The sequence below is a fragment of the Onychomys torridus genome, chromosome 13 (genome assembly GCF_903995425.1).
Source record: "Onychomys torridus chromosome 13, mOncTor1.1, whole genome shotgun sequence".
Classification (NCBI taxonomy): domain Eukaryota; kingdom Metazoa; phylum Chordata; class Mammalia; order Rodentia; family Cricetidae; genus Onychomys; species Onychomys torridus.
This window is the reverse complement of record NC_050455.1, coordinates 18,754,584-18,773,831: the sequence shown is the minus strand read 5'-3', so window position 1 is coordinate 18,773,831 and position 19,248 is coordinate 18,754,584. Positions and strand designations below refer to the sequence as shown.

The 19,248-nt window shown below is 37.3% G+C and overlaps 2 pseudogenes; both read right to left on the bottom strand.

Annotated features, from left to right (window-relative positions):
• Nucleotides 1-8,860: 8,860 nt before the first annotated feature.
• LOC118594878 lies at nt 8,861-9,599 on the bottom strand (annotated as a pseudogene).
• Nucleotides 9,600-9,780: 181 nt separating this feature from the next.
• On the bottom strand, nt 9,781-9,999 carry LOC118594953 (annotated as a pseudogene).
• Nucleotides 10,000-19,248: the final 9,249 nt, after the last annotated feature.

The window sequence follows — 19,248 nt, the reverse complement described above, 5'->3', positions numbered from 1 at the left end:
TACCTCTGTCATTATGTATGTAGAGGGAAGCTTTCCTGTCTATATAGGAGTGGAATAAGCATTCCTAAAAACCTTTGCTTCCCAGAGAAACTGTTCCTATAAACTGCCTCAGGAGGTCTCGAACTCTAACTATAGGGACAGCCAGCCAGCCCTGATAAAGCTCCCTGTGTGGGATACGCTAGTATAGAAAGAAGCTTTTAATGATACAGAAGGTATTGCTATGGGTGCTGATGCAAAAGAGACCAGATACAGTGCAAGGGAAATAATGAAAAATGCTGATGAAGGGCTGTGAAAGAGGGCAGAACATTTGCATTCAACAATAAAATGCAATGCTCTGTTGATCTGTTTCCTTGCTCTCTCACTTGGTAGGTTTTTAAAATACACTTTTGTTCCTCATTTACTTTCTTATACTATATTTTCTCTTTTCTCATCACTTTTCCTATTTTGACACTGACTTTAATTGTGAATAGATCTAACTCTGCAAGGCCTGAATATAAACTATAATGTTAGCATCAAGAAAACCAATTTTTCTGTGTGCCACATGAAATAAAAAATGTTAGCTATGGATAGCACATATTAGAACCATCCCCAGCAGAGGTGGGAGAAACATTCATTGTCAAAGCCACATACAGTGTTCCTGAATACCTGGGGCAACTTAGCTAAATTGCTATTAAATCCTTTAGTAACAATGGTACAGAACTAAGTATTAATATGGGTGCATATCTAAATATGGATGTGTATAGTACATAAGTATGCATTCACATTTAATCAGGTATATATACAAAAATTGGGCAGGAAGACTAGTAGACCTCGGTGATTCTTATTTTTTTTTTCTTTTCTAGATTATTACAAAAGCTGGTGTGATTCTTAAAGCTCAGATTCATTTGCTGTTAATTTATTTTCTTTTTTAATTAAGAGAAAATTTCCATTCATTTTCCATACCAGAGATCCCCCTCTTCCCTTCTCCCTCCCCCAGCATCCCCCTCTCAACCCATCCTCCACTCCCCTCCACAAGAAGACAAGGCCTCCCATTAGGAGGCACATCCAATAGAGGCAAGTCCAAGCCCTTCCCCCTGCCTCAAGGCTGTGAGGGGTGTCTCATTGTAGGTAGTGGGCTCCAAAAAGCCCACTTGCACATGTGCACCGGGGATTCTTATGATGTGTATAGGAATGTTACTCATAAGTGAGACATCAATTTGAGAATAAGCGAAGTTAAGTTGGAACATTCTTCACCACCTAGCCATATTGTCTTCTTAATTATCATATGAACCATGCTATATATAACAACCTGTAATTATATTTGCTATCATGTCACTTTTACATCTTTGTGCCTCTTCTATATTCTCTCATTCTAGTCAAGGGCAAGATTTTAAATTCACACAAGCCTTGCTGTGTTTCAGATCTTTGTTTACTTAACTTAATGGGGTGATCAAATTTGACTTTATGCATTGTTTTTTTAGCCTTCATTCATTATTTTTGAAAATTTAAAAATTATATGTTGATATATAAAACACCTATTCTAAGTTTTAGGTTTCTGATTTGTTTTATTTGCTTTTTGTTTGTTTGTTTTTATAATTTGCCATTATACTATGTCTACATTTCTGAATGTCAGCTTCATCATTGAAGACAAAAATATCTGTGGTCTACCTGATACTGGTAGGAAGCCACCAATGTTGCTTTCAGAATGGGTAAAATCTAAATGAAGGGATGATGCAGAACCCTTTAAACTTGAGAGACTGTGGTCTGAGATGACAAAGAGAATGACTGCAATTGTATATCCTCCCAGTCAGCATCCTGGGCAATGAAGAACCAAAATGAAAACAGATGAATGAACCCTGAATTCCCATGACACCATCCTCCTTCTCCAACATAGGCGATCATCTGAGGGGATCACCCCGGAAAGGGAGAACACATGGCTAAAAGCCATGAAGTGCTACTGCTGGTGGGTAGTGTGAATTTGATCGCCAGGCACAGCACTGGTTGGTGATGTGGATTTTATTTCCAGACGCCCAATACTGTTAAGTGGTGTGAATTTGATCTTCATGCTCAGTGCTATTGGGTGACATGAATTTGATTTTCTGTGCACTGCTGGTGGTTTGATTTAAGACAGCAGTTGTAAGGAGCAGAAGGAGCTGCTGGCACAAATACCAGCCCTCCTGGCCAAACAGGCTCTTCCAACTGTCCTAGATGGGGAGGAAGGTAAAAAGAGCCACAAGAGGGGGGAGAATGAGAGAGAGAACCTAGCAATAGACCTACTGAAGAGTAGAGCTGTAGCTCACTCTGAGGAATTGCATTAAATGAACCCATCCGTCATCTTGCCTTTTATTGATGAGTGGCATTGCTTGGTGGCAAGTGACATAGCAGAACAAATAGCATCACAGACTTGGCTCCTGTTCCACAGAGCACAGACACACGGGCCCCAAAACAATGAGTCATTACTTATTACATCCATTATTAACTCAGCTCAGCCTCATTAGGCTCAGAAATTGAGGCGAGAGGGAAAAAAAAATCAAAAGCTAAGTAGCACCAAGTACATACACATTTAGGGGAAGGAGGTGGTTTGAGAGAGACTGTGAACAAGTGAAGGGTAGTTCAAATCAGCAATCACAACATTTTCAAATTTATAGGGTCACAGAAAGTTGATTCTGTGTCCTTCCTCTGACATGATTGCATGGAGAACCCTATTTCAGTGTAGTGAGGCTCCACTTGGAGAATACAAAAAGTGAATCATAAGCCAACACCAGTCCTTGAGGAGGAAGTTTAATAAGAGTGATGCTATACCCTTATTAATAGTTGCAGAAGTGTGTGTGTGTGTGTGTGTGTGTGTGTGTGTGTGTGTGTGTGTGTGTGAGAGAGAGAGAGAGAGAGAGAGAGAGAGAGAGAGAGAGAGAGAGAGAGAGAGAGAGCCTGTTAGAGACAATGATGGAAATACTAGAAAGTGCAGCTTCTTGTTCAAAATAGACATCAGGGTCTCTCTCCCTACTATTACCCAAGAGTAAAATGTTTCCCATGCCTGTACATGAGGCAAACCAATCAGCCCCCTCAAATGAAATTCCTAGTTAATGATTTCAATTATTAGATTTGCTTTATCTCCATGTCTGTTAATAAAATTACTCTGCCTAGGTAGACACCCTGTTCTTGCCATGAATTTCTGGGATCCCAAATACTATGTCCTTTCTTGGGTGCAGTCCTTTAAAGACTTCAGCATTCAGAGACTGCAGAGAGCTCAGGGAAACTCATGCACTGCAAGAATAAATACCTGAGTCTCAGCCTCAGAACCCATTTGGGAATAAAAAAAAAAAATAAAAAGCCAAGATTCTAGCAGGTGGTTAAAGACACCAGTGCTGGTAGGGCTGAGAGAGGAGGATCCCTGGGGCTTGCTGGCAAACTCCAGGGCAGGGAGAATTCTTGTCTCAAAAAAAAAAAATTCTCAAACAATAAAAAGGCAATATCTGAAGACTGCCTCCAGGTTGACCTATGGCCTGCATGTGCATACACACTTGTGCACTTATTTATGTCTTTCAGTATTGTAAGTTTAAGAACACATTCCTTAGGTATGATCTCTTATTTGAGCTGCTAACAGATTTATTTTCTGTAAGGCTGAAAGTTTATTAATTTTACCATATGTCACACATACAGTAGGTTGTTCAACCAAGATTGAAGGGTGATGGAATGCAGGAAAAGCACACAAGGCAGCATTCACATCAAAGCTGAAGTTCTCTTGTTCATGGAGCGTTCATATATTTCATGATAGGTAACAATCATGGCAGGCAATCAAAGCAAATGCAATCGTTAAAATTGTTCAAATTATATGTGTAAGCTAATGAATATGGCTAAATGTTAATTTTGTCTATGCAAATTCTATTTATTTCTGTCTCCAAGTCTGTTTATTTAAATAGATAGGTGGATGGTAGACAGACAGATAAATAGACACCCAGACAGATAGGTAGGGTCTCATTATGTGAGCCAGGCTGGTCTTGAACTCATAGATCCATCTTTCTCTGCCAAATGTTGGGATTAAAGGCATGTACCACTATGCCTCTCCTCTATGTCAGTATTGGTATTTAATTCTACATTTAAAAAAGTAATGAAATGTCTCTAAAATATATTGTTATATACACTTACAAAATGGGGGACTTTATTAAAACATTTGTGATATATTTTAATAGCATCAGAATCACTGTGTATTCAATTATGCATCAATCAAGCTAGCTAATATAGTTGTGTCTCAGCATCATCATGATTATGAGTCTGTTCATAGTAGAAACATATTACAACTCACACCTTAGAAATCAAAGTCTCTGGTCATGTGTATTTTAGTTACCCAGACAATAATTTTATTATCCTTTTCTTTCACTAAATTATGCACTTATTGAATGGTCATGGTTGGACAAAGTCTTCAAAACATACAAGACTGGATTAGATATACAGGGCACAGACTTATATATTTTTGTTCTTGAGCAGTTTCTATATCTGCATATGTTCATGGTCATGCTTGGATTTTACCTTAATAAAAGATACATCTACCAGTTTTACACACTCATAAACCTGCATTAGAATACTTCCACTTTCTGGCAAAAGAGGATGAATCTAGCATTTCCAGTGAATATTACTAAAAATGATGAAAGATAAATTCAAATGTCTCCTAACTTTCTTATCTTCTCTAGGCAAAACTTGGTCAGTTCTCTCACTTGTACTGCACACTCAGAAATATAAGCTCAGGCCAACACGGAGACTTCCTGGACGCTCAACAGCAGGGTCATGGTTGCAATGGTATGTCTTTCCCAATCCCCAGCTACGTTTTCTAACAGCTATAGAGTACATAGTAGGCTCCATTATTTCTGTCCTGTAGATCATACAGCCCAGACACACAGCACAGTTATTGTATATTTAGGAAAATTTTTCATAAGGCAAAGCTTTACTGAGTAATGAGGTCATGGACTTCAAGGACCCTTATCATAAATCATGAACTTTTATTGATATAGAGTGAAGTCTTACTACCAGAATTTGGTTCTTTTCCAGCACGTTGCTTTCATTTAAAATGACGTTTTTTCATTTAATTTACATACCAACCACAGTTTCCCTCCTTTTTCTCCTCCTCATCACACAACTTCCCATCTACTCCCTCCCCTTCTACTCCTCCTCCATCTACATTCAAAAAGGGGCAGGCCTCCCATGAGCATCTTGATATTCCTATTGAAAACTGATACAGTGTTTTACTTTCTCATCCAAAACGTTTTTCCAATGAGGACAAAGAAAACTGCTGTTTTCCCACCAAGACTGTATGCCTTGTGCTGCCAAGGCATTTAGCATAAACAAACACCAGGAATACAGATAATCATATGAATAACAAAGAAGTCTTTGATGAACATCTGGATTCTGGGTGGGAGAAGAGCAGAAGAAAAAAAATCAGCTTACAAATCCCTCCCCACAAATTTTTAAAAATTACTTAATAAAAGGATTTATTTAATTTTTAATTATGCAGGTATGTGTACATCTGTGTTTTGGTAATACGCATGTGAGTACATGTGCCAGAAGGTAGAGGCATCAGATTCCTCTAGAGGTGGAGCTACAAATAGGCACTTGGAATCAAATTCAGAATGTTTATAAGAACAGTACATGCTGTTGAACCATCTCTCCAACCCCTCTGTCTGTTCCCAGTCCTGGGTCAATGCAATAGATTTATTCAGTAATTAGTCATATCTAATTCCTATTATACTTAGGATAAATGGTATTAAAAAGAAAGCCCAGCTTTCACTATCACTAACACAAATAAATAATATACTTTGGATTATTTTCTTTATAAATATGATTCTTGTCACTTCAATATACAAAAAGTTGAATAAAATAGTTGAAAAACAGTCCCCCCCCACACCCCTGGAGCTGAGGACCAAACCCCAGGGCCTTGCACTTGATAGGCAAGTGCTCTACCACTGAGCTAAATACCCAACCCCAAAACACAGTTTTATATTCCATTTCATGACTCATATGTCCCTTTGCCTCTATTTTACCCATCCTTATCATATAACATTACCTTTCTTGGTCCCCTTTCTAAATTTTAGGTTATTTTTTCACTTACACTTGTATATATATATATATATATATATATATATATATATATATATATTCCACATATGAAGGACTATATTTTTCCCAACCTTACTATTGTACTTCCCAGCTCTGCTCACTTTCCTGAGAATTTCATTTTTCTTAACAATTGAATAATTTTTCATTCTGTATATATACATGTGGTCATCTAGGCTGGATCAGCTTCTTAACTATCATAGAGCTGTAATAAACATGGTCATGCAAATATTTCTGTAGTAGGATGTAGAGTGCTTTGGATATATGCCCAGGAATGGTATGGCTGGGTCACGTGGTAGTTCTGTTTTTTATTTTTGGGAAACTTTTAGACTGACTTCCATAACAGCTCTATTATATTGTACTCTCATGAGGAATTAATAAGGCTTCTTTTCTCCACAATGTCTGGAACATCTTTTGTCAGATTCCTTGATAATTGTCATTCTGACTGGGGTGAAATAGTATCTCAAAGAAGTTATAATTTTCATTAAGCAAATGGTACTGGCAAGACTAGATGTCCATCTGAAGAAGAATTAACTTAGATCTGTATTTTTCACTTAGTTATAAAGCAAACAGTTGAGTGTGTCAAGCATGGAGTCCAGGCCATATCATTGTTGTCTAGAAATGATCCAGGAACCAGAAGAGTTAAACCTAACATTTGAAACTAGAACTAAATAGAGGTCAGTTGGTAGAACACTTGGCTGGTATATACAGAGATATGGGTTCACATCCCTGACATTGCATAAAGCAGGCAATTCCAACTCTCCTGAAGTACAACCAAGAACATCAGGAATTCTAGTTTATCCTTGGCTTCAGGAGACCTAGTTTCAAAAACCAGCAAGTCCATTATTTTGCCCCTGGCAACTGAAAATAGAACAGGCACCCTCCCATCCCCACAGGAGGAATAGTTGGTAGATCTTTTTTATCAATTTTTGTTTGTAGTTTTATTGTAGTTTGTTTTATTAACCCACACCATATAAAAAGTCCTATTTGGAATAAACAGACTTTATTAGACAACATTGTAGTCTTTATATCAGCTATCAAGAGTACAAAATGATTGAACTCAAATTTGTTGACACAAAGGTCAGATTTTTTTTTTCTTTATATTGAGTGAGCTAATGAGAAAGTATTGGAAGTTAGAGCATTAGAAACATGAGGTAACCTGATTGGAGACACTGAGATGGGCCACCAGTCTCCCTTGACAATAGCATTTCAAAAGGATATCCTAGTTGTTGACCTAGACAGTTCTATTGATGTGCATTTCAAAGGGTCATCTAGCACTCTCAGAGCAGGAAGTAAAGCAAAGGTATCCAGGAGGGGTGTCTAATTCATCCCTGAGGGAAATGGTAATTATGTCTTTGAGACTGGAGTTCCACACAAAGTGCTAGTTATCACTCACAGTTCTCAGTAATATGATTTCAGTTGGTCCAACAAGCTTTCCTCATGTTAGTGAATCCTTTCACTTACAGCGCCAGGCTGGCTTAGTTGCTTTCACTCACTCAAGTGCTCCTACTTCCATAGTTATTCCTGGTTTTTTTTTCAACAAATAACTCAACACTTTGTTGTTGTTTTTGTTTTGTCCTTTACTTGCTAACGCCAAGAAAATTTCTGAGATTTGAGGTGCTGTCTACAAAGTGGAGCACTTGCCTAGCTACTAACATGCATGAAGCCTGGGTTTGAGAGAGAGACACGCAGTCCCAGTGCTCTGAGTCACCTGAAAAACCAGCGCTAAAATGATGGAGTCAGGAGGATGTGAAGTTCAAGGTTATCCTCAGTTACATTGTAAGTTCTGAAGAGTCTGAGCTACAACAAGAGACCCAGTCTCAAAAATATAAAATACAATGAATATTTTCTTTTACCATAACATTTGGTATCTGAGTTATTTCTGAAAGCTTAACTGGAATTTTATCTATGAATTCTTCAATATTTCTCAGTGAAATTAGTTTCTGTTGAAAAGCAATATTATTTTAATCTCCCTTCTTTATTCTTTTTTTCCTTCCTTCATTTCCCTTCTTTCCTTCTTCCCTCTATCCCAAATTCACATTTTTCTGTTACATTTTAGTTTTTATTCATCCATTTATTTTCAGTTATTTGAAAATTTAGTACAATGTATTGGGATCACACTCCTCCCTCCATTTCACTTTCATTATTCTGTAGGCCCCTCGACATTGAAGCCCGGGACATTGTTTTTACTTTCCTCTAGGCTGTTAACCCAAGATATTCTACAGAAGACTATGTTTCTCTGCTTATACATTGAGATGACTCCCAAAATCATACATTAGCCAAAAAGTCTGGGCAATACCCCCACTGTATGCCTTATCACCATAACTGTCCCCTTCCATACTAGGAGAGCTCTAATTTGGACTGTCACATGAGAGTTCCACAGAGCTACTACATACATCATTAGTTCTTTCTGTCTTGCATAAGTTATTAGCCACACTATCACCTAACACAGCACATACTGGTCATGCCTTGCAGAGGCTCCTGATCACATTCACAATCAACTGCTTTACCCATCTCTGCCCAATGAGACCCTTCTTTTTCTTCTTCTTCTTCTTCTTCTTCTTCTTCTTCTTCTTCTTCTTCTTCTTCTTCTTCTTCTTCTTCTTCTTCTTTTTCTTCTTCTTCTTCTTCTTCTTCTTCTTCTTCTTCTTCTTCTTCTTCTTTTTCAATTGCTCTATGTATTTATTAGCTATAATTAATGCAGTAAGAGGGATCAAAAATCTTTCAGGCTACACAATTTCACAAGATACATTGCAGGGAAAAGGAAAGGCTGACATTTATCAACCATATCTTAGGGTTTTGGTGGATGCATTCCTGGGGGAGGTAGACCTCTAATTCCTGGTGGAGGGGGTCTCATTCCTGGAGGGGGCATGCCTATAGGTGTCCCTTGAGCAGGGGGAAGGCCAATTGGTGGGGCCATGGGTGGTCTCATACCAGATGGAGGAGCCATAATTCCTGGAGGTGGGGTTGCTCTGCCTAAGGTGGAGGTGGAGTTCCACGTCCTGGTGGGTATTGGGTTGGGGCTCCAGCAATGCTGGCAGTGACAGCAACTGCAGCAGCTGCTACAGCACCTCTTCCTTGTGGAGTCATGACCTGCTGGGATGGATCTCCAACTCCTCACACATGGCCTGCTAATCCAGCAGGAGCTTGGGGAATAGGTACACCAGCTGGTAGTCCTCTGCCAGCTGCCCTCCCAACTCCAGGGCCACCTGCAGCACCAGCAAGTGGCACACGAGCAATACCAGTATCTTTAGGAGGTGGACCCTCCACAGTCATAGATACAAAGTTCTCTCCACATAGCAAGACCAGACCTAAAACCTGTTTTTCTTCATGCTCTGGCTGTTTTGCATTCTTTGGCTTGATCTTTCTGAACTCATCACAGTCACAGATGATCAAATTCATATGCTTGTCAAAAGCATTAAAGGTGCCAATGAAGATTCTTCCATCTTCCAGGATACATCTCATTCTATAGTCAATGTGCTGCAGCATCTTGCTACTCCTACCCACAGTCATGATTGCTTTTCCACAATGGTCATTTCAACAGTAAAGTATCAAGATGCTTAACACTAGGGGAGGGCTATAAATAAGGTGTGGATGCAGGCTCTTCAACACAATTTAAGCTTGACTGAAGCTTCACAGACAATGGATGGGTCCTGTTTAACTTGATTTCCACCACCTTGATGTTTTAATACTACTTTACCTACCTTTTGGTGTCTCAGCTAAGAAAGCCTGTCTCAGTTCTGCCTGGAAATCCACCACAGGAACTTGCTGCTGCTTCTGAGAATGCCGTGGGTACAGGTGACACTCTTGGTTGCTCAGTGAGGCAATCCTTCTACGTTTGACCTGGAATTCTACCTCTGGCACGTGCTGTTCAGTAGTTATTCTCAGGTGTAAGCGATCCCTTGCTCACTCCATCATGTTGAAATCACTCATCAGAACCAAGCATCAGACATCTCCAGCTCCCTCTCCTCTCTACCCTGCTTCGCTTCTTAATACAAGAGTCTCACTGTGCTAGTGGTTTCTGTTATTCTATACACTGGAACACATAAAAACATGGTAAATGATACAAATGACCTTGTTCATCCTCTTGGGATGATGAGGAAATGGAGACTAAGGGTAACATGGAAACTTTCTCTAACCTCTGAAAGTAGCTGATACAATAGATGACCTCAAGTTCATCTTCCTTGTTCCCAAGCTTAAACTTCTCAACTTCCTTCTGACAAGTCATATATCATGCAAGTCAGCCCGCTCTTAACTCTAGACTGAAGAGCCCTCTCAAGTAGACTCCCCATCTTGCAATTGTTAAGCTGTTTGTATTCCAATTCCTGATCTAGCAAACCTTACTCAGTGTTTCAAGTGGTCTTTTAAACAGCATTTTCTCAAAGGGCACTTCTTATGCCTTAAATAGGAACAAAGTTGGCATAGACATTAAATATCCCCCAAAAATAGTGACCCCTGCTCTCAGTAATAGGATGCTCAGTGTCCTCCTGTTGATTACCTCTGAATAAATTGGTGGCTAAGAATCTCAAAGGAATATCTTAGCTTACAGGCCATGGAGATCCACATCACAGTATCCATCTAGGAAGTTACGATTGTAAAATGAAAAGGAAGTGCAGTTGTGTGCAAGAAAAATACAGCAAATCAGCTAGTGTGGTTTCTTTAAAGTTGAAATATATCAGGAACAGCAGAAAGACACAAGGTAGAGAAATGTATCCTCTTAAATGCATAGCCAGTCAATACTAAATGGGATGATGAAAATTAGGTACACTCATAGATTTAGCAAATGGATTTTCATCCCATGAGTATCCTCCCACAGGTATCTTTGTCATTAGACATAGAATGCCACATTGCTTTATGACTTCATGTTGATAAATACCCATTAATACAAACTTATAAACAAAAGCACAGAAATATGGAATAAATATACAATAACATGTATATTTCTATTTCTTGTGTATATATAATAATTCTAGTTCATATTTTAGTTATTAATCATTTTAAATTATATCTAATTAATTTCATTTATTTCTTTTCTTCTAAGAAAGAACAGAACAAATATTATACTTATTTAGACCTTGGATACCAAGTTACTTTGCAAAGCCTTAGCAATCTTGTTAGCACTAAAGTATTTAGGATTTGTTTAGATTTTGTAGGTTGTTTTTTATTTGATCTTAAAACACTGTGTTCATGGACTAGAGAGATGGTTGCATGGTTAAGAGCACTGGTTGTTCTTCTAGAAGATGAAGATTCAAGTCCTAGGACCCACATGCCTACTTACAATAATTTGTAACTCTAGTTCCAGAGAATCTGAAACCTCCTTCTAACTTCTAGAGGCATCAGGCATGCAAATGATGCATAGATGTAGATGGAAGTTTGCATCCCGCCCAGTCCCACATCCATTCAATCACAAATAAACACACAGAGGCTTATATTAATTATAAACTATTTGGCCTATTGCTCAGCCTTATAAATAACTAGCCCTTACACTTAAATCCACCCATAATTTTTGTCTATGTTTATCCTTGTGTGTGGGTACATTTTTTCAGTCCAACATTCTCGTCTTACTTCCTCTATGTCTGGCTCATGACCCCATATTTCCTTTCTTCTTTCCAGAATTCTCCTAGTCTGGTTGCCCCACCTATACTTTATACCTGACTATTGGCCAATCAACATTTTATTAAACCAGTATGAATGACAAATCTTTACCGTGTACAAGAGCATTATCCCACAGCATATAGATGTACATGAAGTCAGATACATATACACATAAAAATTTTAAGTGAAACAATTAAAAGATTGCATTCATTTGAAATCCATGTAAAACCATTTCAAAGGGAGCAGGTGGGAACACAGTAGAAGAGGGGAAGGGGCTGTGGACTGTGGCTGTCCTCATAACCTCCAGAGACCTGTGCTGTGACATTCCTTGTGGAGATACAAGCAACCATGTACTCACCTGATAATACACCAACAAGAGACAAACAATGACTACACTCAAGTCTAAGTAGGTTAACCGTGAGTTTTAACAAGAGTCACCTACAGGAGTATGGCAAGCTTACTGGCGTCTGTATCACAGAAGAGTACCTACTCTAGAAAATTTAAATCCATGTATACATCATGAGAGAGGACAGAGCCTTCTGTGTAGTCTGTGGTACCTCCTGTATGTTGTCATGGGTCGCCCATGTATAATGCCACATGCTTCCTGAGTGATTCCTGTCTTCCACAGGGAAAATTGTTATGATCCAATCTTGATATTGTCTCTTGTGGATAAACACAACTCTTTTGATTTCAAGACAGCAACAGCTACACTATGCTTGGAGGGCAGCCTCCCATGCTCTGACCCAGCATCCAGGTTCTTTTACATATTCAATGAATTTTGAAGTGTTTCATGTTGCTAATGAAATGTGAAAAGAAAAGCAGGAGATACTGGAATTGCTTGGAAGGTGTCCTACACATCCAAATGTCACTCTTACCTGAGAGGTGCCAGTGAACACCTGCTTTTCCAAACCCCAAATCCATTAGCAGAATGACAGAGAGCTTCAAACAGAAAAGCAATTCCTGAAAACCATGAAATCTATGATTGGTGGCTGTTGAGTACTAATGATCTTGCCAATGATTACTGATATCATGGTCTTTTGAACTTTTTCAATGGTAAGCACAAAACTGAATTGTGTACCTACAATATGTAACAATCTATGATGAGAATTTAAAATAAAATGATGTAGACAATAATTTTGTTTCAAAGGGTTTAAAAGGCAAAAAGATAAAATGGTGAAAAATAACATAAAAATAAACTCAAAACAATGGTGAGCGCGGCCATTGAGAATAGTTTGGGAATGACAGAATTGTGTTTTAAAATTTCCTGTTTTTCCCTATGATTGATAACTTTTCCAAGTCTGACCACAGTGTCCTAACATGTCATTTAACACAAGAAAGCTGTTCCTATAGGAGTCATTAATCGATGTTAATTGAAGAAGCTTTACTCTTGCCCTCAAGCAAAGACAGTCAATTTTGATTGAAATGTTTGCTCTGGAAACTGATTGAAGTTGCATACTAAATCAGAGGTCTATTCATTCTAAGAAATGTAGTAATATCTTAACAGTGAAACTAATGTAAGGGCAAGATACATATGCATCCTTGTTGCAGAAATTCTACAAGGTGATCAGAAGTTATCACTTTCTTTTCAGTAGACCTGAAGTTTAGAATAGGATTGAAGATATGAGTCCAAGGTGCTAGAGGTCTGACCAACTCCAGTTTTGTGTTTCTTTACTGCATCTAAAATACCAAGACTAAAAAATGTATTAACTAAAAAATGAATGCTTGTAGCCTGTTTTATAGATCCTTGTAAACATGATGCAGCTTGTTTGGGGACAGTCTTAATTCCTATTGTTCAGCGTGCTTGCTTTCTAGCTCTTGTTCTTCCTCTGTCATAATTCTCCAGCCCCAACTGTCACCTCCTTCCAAGCAGAGGGCTCTTTTATTGCTCCATCTTTCTTGCAGAGACAAAGCAGAAATGAGATACACAGCATGGATTTTCTAGTTTCTTGGCCACAGTTCCTCTGGTACAGGATTAAAATTAGGTTAAAGTTACACAACGGATAACAAATTCTATGTATTCCTTACAATTTGCTGAATACAGTCTACTCTCAGAAAAGAATGAAACACACAAAGCTGGAGTTGATCTGTCATTTACCAAACTTTGGAAACATATATATGAATTTATTGGAATAACTTACAGGCTGCAGTCCAATGAATCCAATAATGGATAGTTATGAATGAAAATTCCAATAATCTAGTAGTTGCTAAATCCCACAATCCACAAGGCTGGGCATCTTAGTTGGTATTCTGTATATGCTGGAATCCTGAAAAAGTAGGCTCCAATGCTAGAGCTGGCAAGGTAAAGACAAGCAGACAAAGAATAACCTTCCCTTCTTCTATGGTCCTTATATAGACTTCCAGCAGTAGTAGCCAGATAAAAGTTTTATCATCCTACCTCAAGATCCATTTCAAAAGCCTATGTCTTCCTGCCTCAAGATATGGATCATAGATGTAACCTCCATTTCTGGATTTTAGTTAAATCTAGATGTAGTTATGTTCACACCCAAGAATTGCCATCACACCCTGGTATATCAAAATTTCAACACATTACACATGTTGTTTATTACATTGTCTTCTCATTGAATGCAAGAGATTTTAGCAATTTACCTTCATTCTGAGCACCAGACATGATGATACTGGGATCATTTCTTTGGATAGTAAGTTGATTAACAAATAAGAGAATGGATGAAATGAGGTGTGATAATATTAGAATGTTAAAAATATTCAACCCCCAAATTTCTTCTTAGCATCTAAATAATATATTTTAGGAATTTCATACTTGTTCTTACTCCTGAGAAGAGGCATAATGAAAATAACTTCAACAAACAAACTATACATTACGGTGTTGATTTTACCCAGAGAGAGATGTATTTCACAATTAAAAGAACAGCTACAAAACTCAGTTCTTACCCTAATGACTCTCAATTGTGCCTGTAGGTACCAAAGATAATTGTTACAATGATGATATAACTGGCATTTAACCCCCCCCCAGTATAAAGTAAATAAGTCACACATACAAAATTAATGTTTTATAGATCAAGGACCAAGCTAAGGTGTAAAAAATTGAGAGAGAAAAATGGTGAGCATGGAAGACAGAGTAGAGAACAAAGTGGTATGAATTTATCCACTCTCCTCCTACCCCTTCACATTTCTTCTGTGACAAAGGTTCTCTAGTTACAGTTCTCATCAACTAAAATAAATATTAAGATGACTTTTAAGCAGAGTGTCAGGAGTTCAGTTCCCAAATTCACCTATGGACTACATTTATTGCCATTCAGATGGCTGGGTGTATCCCTTTGCCCTACCTATCTAGGTTAGAATAGTTAGTAGGCAAGAAGGTCTTTTCATTCTATCTAGCATTCTGCATCTTTGCTAAACCTCAGAAAGCTGCAAACTACAGCAGGCAACACACTCTAGAGCTGCAGTTCTCTTGCAAGCTTTGGCTTTTGGAATTAAATTCTAAGGTAGGAAGAAGTCGATCTGAGGGCTGGAAAGAGGACTAGGAACTCAAGATTCCTAGCCCATACCAGCTCTCTGGTTGTAACCCCTTCCAGCAACATGTGTTCCACCTAATTTTATGTCTCCCCTTTGGTAATAACCCACTGTATTTAGCTAAGAATTTCTTTCCAGAGTGTGCATAGGAGGTTATTTACTGGAACAATTCAATGACACCACAGAAGAAAATGATGGTTCCTACCACTAGAACTGTTCACTGTCATTGGTCTCTCAAGGAGGGGAGAAATCTCATCCATGACTGAATGTTGCTGAATCCAATAATATGTGGGTCTCGTGTAGATTAACCATATCTATTCATGAATACATTATATCTTGTCTTGAAGGCAGTTCAATTTTGCTTATATCTCCCTTTGATCTTGCTCTTACATTCTTCCCATTCCCTATTTTGGCAATGTTCTCTGAACTTTGGAAGGGTTGAACCTGATATTCCATGTATTGCTAAGAACCCCAACATAAATTATACATATTTCTTTATTAGAACCCCAAAACAATTTATACAGATTTCTTTATTAAGTGCTTCCTACTGGGGTAAGAAGCATCCTTAGTGAAGACTGGGTACAGCACTAGTCTTTGGATGTAGACATTCAGATTTAGAAGGTGGTTCGATAACACAGTCATATAGCAAAAGAAAGGATGTAATTTTCCCCAGAGGAAGTATCATCTCTCCAGCCAGGTCAAATTTTGACCGGGTTTACTGGGCCAGACCTGAGTTCCTGTGGAGCAGGCCCCAAATTTAATTAGAAAGCAATTGGTTACAGCTATAATAGTCATCCCACTGTTTCACTAGAGGGTACATCTAGCCTGGCAGGCCATTATTGTAGCTCACTAGATTCACAGCTGGATCAGACTGTTGATTGAATTTTCTCCTTCGCCAGCCTGTATAGCATTTCCAAGTGCTACAAAAGCTAGCAAATAGGAAAGATGCTCCCAGCTTTGCTCTAACTGGCTCTTTCCATGTCTTACAACCAAAGTGTGAAGTGCCTCCAGCAATAGGGCATTACCATCCAGTTCTGATGGGCATCCAAGAGTAGGGACAACAGCCTGTACTAAGAAAAGGCAAATAATCAGGATAGACTCTTATAACAGTATGAAGTCATGTCTTCTAGGAACTTTGGAAATCATCAACTGGTAAAAGTATGAAAATAATAAAAGCCTCAGATGAGTGAGAACAAAATACAAAAATGAAATCCACAGATGCATAGTGAGCTTCCAGCTGCTATGACATCCAGGTAAAAGTTGTATGCATATTTTCCATTAAAATATTTACATTTTAGATATATTTTTTATCAGATCAAGTATGTCTTTCTCTGTTCAACTTCTAAAGAATTATATTAATGTAAAATAGTATTATTTAATTCAAATATCTTCCACATGTAGAATTTTTCTTGACCATTAACTTGATTTTTTTCTAAAAATAAAAAAGTAATCAAAATTTATGTTTTAATATATGTGAATAATTTTTAATAACTGATAGAATTTATTTATACATGACTACTTAGGATTTCTGTTTCTGCTTGGTTCTATTTACATACATTAATTTTTTTCCCTACAAATTTTACTTGCTTATATCCCAATTTTATGTCATATACTTATATTTAATTTTTAAAATATTCACTGCAGTTTTAATTCTGAAGTATTTTTATTTGTTTATCTTGTTTGTTTTGTCTTATACCATATCTTTGAATATTTTGTTAGTTGTATGAGAATAAACTTTTATGTTTTTTGAAATGTTTTTATTTTTATTTATGTTTTTAATTTTTCTGACTACTTTTATTTCCTAGCTTACAAAATTGTCATTGATTATTGTTCTATCTTTGACTATAGTTCATAGGTTAAATGGGTAAAATTTTTTGCTTTTCTTAGGCTAAATTACAATAATTTTATGATAAATATCTACTCCATAAAGTCTTAAAGTAAACATTGCTAGTTATTTATTATATGTATCCTTAAAAGGATACATAATAAAAGCAACTTACTTTTTCTTTCTTTTTAAAACTGATTTACTTATTATGCATACAGTGTTCTATCTGCATGTATTCCTGCAGGGCAGAAGAGGGCTCCAGATCTCATTATAGTTAGTTGTGAGCCACCATGTGGTTGGTGGGAATTGAACTCAGGACCCCTGGAAGAACAGTCAGTGCTCTTAACTGCTGATCCTGCTCTCCAGCCTCAACTTACTTTTTCTTATGATCTGTTGTTTAAACTTGAAATGATTTCAAACTTTTTAATCTCAAAAATATATAAAATTTCTAATGATAGTTTTATAAGTGTTTCTTCATTGTATTATGGAATGAAACAATAGATCTACATATATGTTTGATGTTTAATGAAACAATCATATCCTTTTGTTAAGTTTATAACTATTCAATACATATGCAAAAATATAGAATGCTCACACATATGCTTGCATTTGCATGCAATATATCTGGTGGAAGTTAATTGTGTTGCTCAAATTTCTGTATCTTTAATCTTGGGGTTGTCAGGGCCTTACTGATGTTATAGTTTTGACAGAGTTGTTGAAATGTTCTACTGGAGATGCTGTATTTAACTGACTAGCCCAGAGGGCCACCACTTTTATATGCTAGAGGCATGTGTCATTTACCATACCACTTTTTCTTCTGCTAAGCATGAAAGACAGGATATTTTTCTTTCTGTTGCTTCCCTCATGCCTCTTCCAAGACTACACCAACCATCAAATGATCTGCCTCTGTGCAACACCTTTGGATGCAACTTCCTCCTGTCCATTATTGAGCCACAGAAATTCTAGCTTTATTGTCACAAGCCCTTAGCATAGCCACTGTGGATATTTGTTAGATCTTCACTGCAGGTGTTTGTTAGATCATATATTTGTTTCTCAAGTCTTTACTTGTTCCTGAAGCTAAGTTCTACTACCTGGTACCAAGAAATGCATTAGCTAGAACAAGACAGACATTTTATACAAATTTGGGGAAAAATTATTTTTTGGAAATCATTAAGCTTTTGCAAATATATATAGTTGAATAAATGGGCTCCATATAGCACAAGGGGAAGGATCCTTTTAGTAATATAATAAAGTTTATAGAATCACAAGATGTTTCAAAATAATAATCATTAGCACAAGAATATTAAATTGTTTACCAATGCCAACTACTATACAATGATTTCCCCTAGCCTTCAAAATATCTCTGGGAAGTCACCAACAATAGCTTTATTTTGCTGATGGAGAAATTGGTTTGTTATATTATTCATCAAAAAAAGTTATAATGTTGATGCCTTATGATTTATTATTAGCTAATAAGTCAGCCTTCTTAAGAAAACAAACTCCAGTGGAATCATTATTGTGTTTAGTTTTGTGACCACCTTTTAAAGTTTCCTCTTTTCTAAATTGTATACACCCACATACACAAGCACATATGTAAAATGAATTTTAGTAATTTTTGCCCTCATTATTCTCTCTTGCCTCCCCTCCTTTTTCCACTAAAAACCTATGCTTCCCCAAAAAGTCTCTCTCCTACTTTCTTATCTTTTTTGGTACTTGACCCATTAAATTCAATTAAGGTGACATATCTGAGACTCTTTGGTGGGTTATTTACTCAATCATTGACTATCTTCTGTAATCTTAGTAAAACTACAGGAAATATTGGTAGATGTGGTTGGTACAATAAGAATTCAATGTTAAAGGTGATACCATCATCTGACAAAGCCTTAGCCAAAGGGAGCAGTAATGTGGCAGAATAAGCATGTAAAGAGTTGGGAAGGAATTTGGAATACTTGTTGATAGAACTTTGGACTCCCCTCTCCTGCCTCAGAGTCTTGTTCTCTGTATTCTATAGTGTCTGGCCAAAGAGTCTAACTTTACAAAGGAATTGATGTAACCATCACTTCAGTAAAAATTACTGGAAGAACAATCTGTGAGATTCTCCTGAGTAAGACATTATTTTAAATATATTTGGCAAAATCCTTATGTTAATTTTCGGTTTTTGCTGTAACTCATACTTGTGCTCTAAATCTCCTTTGCTCAGAACATTTATTATTTATGGTCCATTAAAATTACTCTGTTGGGCCAGGAGATGA